This window comes from Spermophilus citellus (assembly GCF_964194105.1).
Source record: "Spermophilus citellus genome assembly, chromosome: 13".
Classification (NCBI taxonomy): Eukaryota; Metazoa; Chordata; class Mammalia; order Rodentia; family Sciuridae; genus Spermophilus; species Spermophilus citellus.
The window spans coordinates 51,452,824-51,457,422 of record NC_138193.1 but is presented as its reverse complement, the minus strand read 5'-3'; the positions used below and the strand labels follow the sequence as shown (position 1 = coordinate 51,457,422).

Below are 4,599 nucleotides of genomic sequence, written 5' to 3'. Positions count from 1 at the left end.
AAAACAGTTTTCAATTTTTTCACCAAAATCACCTTTATCATTGAAAGACTGCCCCAAACTTAATTGGTTTATTTAGGTTTTTAATCAAGAAACCCAAAGCTGCCAATCAGAGCTTCTAATTAGTGTGAAATCACCAGGTTAAACCCTTATGATATAAGAAAAAATAACTGAAAAGATTTGACCTATCCATTCTAATAGATCTGCTGACTTCAGGCTGGTCATCAGAGGTCACAGGTTCACAGCCAAATATCATCCACACAGCACACAAAGAAAATGAGTAAAAAAGTATCATATACCAGGTGAGTACCAAGCATCACCTCCAGCACTAATCAACACCTGTGTGTGTGTGTGTGTGTGTGTGTGTGTGTGTATAATACATATTCCTGTATATTCAAGGGGAGTCATGCCTCCTTCCTATGGATGTGCAATTGCAGCAAGGACACAGAAACAGATACCATTCACTAACCCACCAGGGAGAAGCTAGCAAGGACAGCAGAAGGAATAAAAAATCCTGTGCCCTGGAATGGAGTGGAGGCTTCATGGAGCAGTTGGCATCCAGGCCAGACCAGGAACATGAGAGGATATCCAGGAGTGTGTTGGGAGGGATCTGCATGGCTGGAGAGGACAAAACGAACCAAGACACTGAGCCACAGACTTACTGACTCTTCAGAAGACAATGGAATGTTTGTACTGGGAGAAGGGATGTAATCTAACAAGAGATGCATAAAACACAGGAAGGAAAACCTCCTCCAACAAGATGGCAAAATACCTTTACCAATGGAGGCTCCCCCTGCTCTCTGTGGAGGTGAAGTAGCAGAGAATCACTCTGCAGGTCACCTGCACTACACTATCTATTTACGTACAAAATAAAAAAAATTAAAAACAAGCCAAAAAAAAAAAAAAAAAAAAAACAAGAAAGAATCTGCATCATCAAATGAATAGTCTAAACTTTGCTTCAGATAAATAAAACAAGTCAAACCCAAAACCCCTCACTTCATTTACCAGCCTGGGCATTTTATAAAGTACTCAAGTAATTAACAGCTCATAAAGATTGGGGAAAAATTTTAGGTGGGAACAAAATGAACACCAACTCATTCTCTGGCAAATGATTCTTCTAAAATGCCATGTCCACACTGAAAGACGATTGGCGAAACTGTCTGCAGAGGGCTACCTTGTGGGCCAGACCCCTCTCAGATCTGCTTCAGAGGCACAGGGACATTGGCAGATGCCTGCTCCAGGTAGGTCAGGGAGCCCTGAGGGACTTCGTGGGCTTTTATGCTGCACCTCAATGTCCTTCAGCACCTACTGCCCATGCTTCAGCTCTGTTTGCTGCTTCTGCACCAGTGGATCTTTCCAGTGCAGTTCATTCCTTAGTTCTGAGACGTCCTTTTTGATCATTTGCTCTGGTCTCTGGACAGACAATTGAAATATATATATATATTTTTTTTTGTAGGGAAAAAAATTCTGTCTTGCAGTATCCAGGAACTTTTGAAAACACTGATCAACACTGTCCTGTCCGGCAGGACACATCAACGTGGGCAGCGAACCTAGATGGGGAGGAATGAAGGGACAAGAGACACGAAAGGTGACAGCAAGACAGGAGTTCTGATCAAGCTGCAAACTTTTATTGTTCACACAGGGGTATTTATATGCTGGGGATGGGGAAGCTCTCTAATCAGCAATTGCTGGATGTGGGTGGTAAAACTGCCAGCTGCAAGATGTCTGATGATCCTGATAACCGCAGGATGTTCCAGGGGGATAGGTAGCTGCAGGATGCCTCCTAGGCAGGATGTCTCCCAGGGGGCTGTCAGGCTAATCTTTGAAGGAGAATTTCCTTCTAGTTCCTGACACAACACTAGTTTGAATTTCTTCCTGATCAATGCTATTGACATAATTCTGACTCATGAGAGAAGCAAAGCAAGCCTCAAATGATGACTCCAACTCATCCACCAAGGTGCTGTTAGAAGTTCTCAGAGTGCCAGGCACTGTCCGAAGAAGCAAGGCCTGGCCTGGGAATGATGGCTGGGGTGGTGGGGGCTCTGGAGGTTACCAGGAGAACATAATGCCCAGCATAGCCAACACGTCTGGAATCAGTCCATTTCCTTTTATGTAAAAAAACTAAACTACTTATGTGTAGAAGTAGGGGGAAATATGTATTTAAGTAATTTATGTATATATATCTATAGAGATACATGTGTGTATGTATAAAGTATGTTTATATTTAAATGTAGAAATAGGTAAGAAATAGTAAATACTTTTTGCGTGCATAGCTAATATGTGCATACATGTTCATTACATGTAACATATGTACGACTTCAGAGTAGGGAGGACAACACGGGACTATTAATGTATTACCTCTTACATGAGGGTATTGGTGATGTATGTGAAAGGTAGCATCTTATATATTCTCCTGTATTTAAATTTTCACAGGTACATGTTCATGTATATGAGGACCTCAAGTGCAGATCATGTTCAGCCTTTGGGGACAGTTGGCACAGATGGTCCTGCATCTTTGTGGTATCCTAGGCATCTCAGCATCCTGCGCCCAAGCTCAAGTCTTAATTGCAAAAGTTTCAGCTGGAACTAGGACCCACTTGCCTCCTCTGAAATGATTGGCATTTTGTATTCAATTTGTGGGTAATTGATCATATATTATTGAGTTTTAGAGAGGTATTTTTTCTAGCTGGGAGGATAACAGCAATAAAAATTCAGGTAAGAGACCTCTATATATACTGGAACTTTTTTTCTAGTGAAAGAGAACAGTCAAATTTCATGTCATCATAAGAGCTGGAGAAGCCAGGGCAGGTGAGTCTTCTATGTTGTGGGGTCTGAAAAGCTGACAGGGCAGCTGAGAAGCTGCCCACTGGTGGAGATCTAGACAAGACCATCTGTGGGGTGGAAAGGTGGAGTTGGAGAATAGGGAGTGGGTGCCAGGTTTGACAGAGACAAGGATGGGCCAGCTTCTACAACACCTTGTGGATTGTAGGTTTTCAATTTTATCCTGAGCACAGTGGGGAACCCCTGAAGGCTTTCAAGCAGGACAATTATAGCTTCATCTGATTTATATTTGCTGGACCGTGATGAGAATAGATTGCAGAGGTGGAAAGAAAGCAGTGAGACCCCGAGGAGCTACCAAAAGTTCATAGTGATGGCCCTCCTTCCTCCCTCCCTCCCTCCTTTCATTTTTCTTTTCTTCTTCTTCTTCTTTTTTTAATCTTAACGGGAGACTTCAGGATGGGGGTGCTGTTAGCTCACATGAGGTTGACAGAGATTCTAGGGGCTGATGTGGGTCTGAGCACACATCATGACCTTCTTTCCTCCACACCAGGTCTTTTAGTGTTCCCAACAAATGGCTCTGTGCAGCCACCTAACCCAGAAATGTGGTTTTCCAGATACCTTCCTTTATCAGTTCTTTCTCCATCCTCTCATGGGTGCAGGGACCTGTATGGAAACAGATACCAAAGTGCTCCCCTGCTTTCCATCTTCTGAGAGAGGTCAGTCAATGGGGAGCACTGGAAAGACAGGAGAGGAGGGAAGAGAGTGCAGACTCAGTGTCCTATACCTCACCTGCTGGTTCACAGTCTGGCTGTGTCTTAACCAGAGGTCCCTGCTCCTCTGATGGAAGCCCTTGTCATATAACCCTCTCCTTTGGGTAACTGCTCTTTTCTCTGGGGCCATCAGGGATGGAGGTTGTTATCAGCAGCCCCTCTGGGAATTTGCATAGTCCCTGGGGCTTCCCTATACCCAGTCACACTTTTGTCAACAGTGCCTTTGTAAGTCCTCCTCTGGTTCTCCTAATATGAGTTTCCTCTTGGGACCCTGCCCACTATGCCTGACCAGCATTCCTGAGTCTTCCTTCACCATCTTTCTCTAACTACAGTCTATACTGAAGTATACTAAAGTATAAATAAAATTCTCTACTCTTTTTATTTCAGCCTCAGAGATAGTATCCTAATTCAGTCTATTATCAGCTTTCACCCAGGGTTCTGCAACAGTTTTCTAACTAATCTCCTTGCCTTCAGTCTTATCTTTCTCCAGAAATTGTTTCCATTGTTGTTAAATAATTTTCTTAAAATGAAAGCCCAATTCTACCATGTTTCCCTGTTTAAAATCCATGAGTGGGTCCCCATGGCTTTTGGGAGAGAATGCAAACTCCCAAGTGAAGACTTCTAGGTCATGCACCACCTGGTCTCTGCTTACTTCATGGCTTATTTCACACATTGTGACCCAGCCTCCTGAACTTCTTTCGGGTCTCAAATTTTCTGTGCCATTTCTCATTTGTGGGCTTCATCTAACTTGTAGCCAGGAAGTGTGCAAAGCAAGGAGACAGCACAGAGGAAGAGGCTCTTGGCACCCGAGGAGGCTGTCTCGGTTTGAGTAACGCACCTTCCAAAATGAAACTGTCAGTTTGAGTGCAAAGGAGGCCCTTACCCTAAACATAGTCATCTGAGTTGATCTCATGGTCTGACACATGCTTTTATAATATACAAGAGCTACCTGACAGAATTTATTTGAGAAAACAGTGAGACATTCTAACCCTGCACAATTCAATACAGCAGATACAAGTGATATGTAGCTACAGAGGACTTGTAATTCCAG

The 4,599-nt window shown here is 43.3% G+C and overlaps 1 pseudogene across 1 annotated transcript; it reads right to left on the bottom strand.

Moving 5' to 3' along the window:
- Positions 1-1,190: 1,190 nt before the first annotated feature.
- Positions 1,191-2,073, bottom strand: LOC308632761 (mediator of RNA polymerase II transcription subunit 28-like; annotated as a pseudogene). The gene is made up of 2 exons: positions 1,852-2,073; positions 1,191-1,503 (listed from the first exon to the last, which is right to left on the bottom strand). The product of its transcript is annotated as a mediator of RNA polymerase II transcription subunit 28-like (transcript).
- Positions 2,074-4,599: the final 2,526 nt, after the last annotated feature.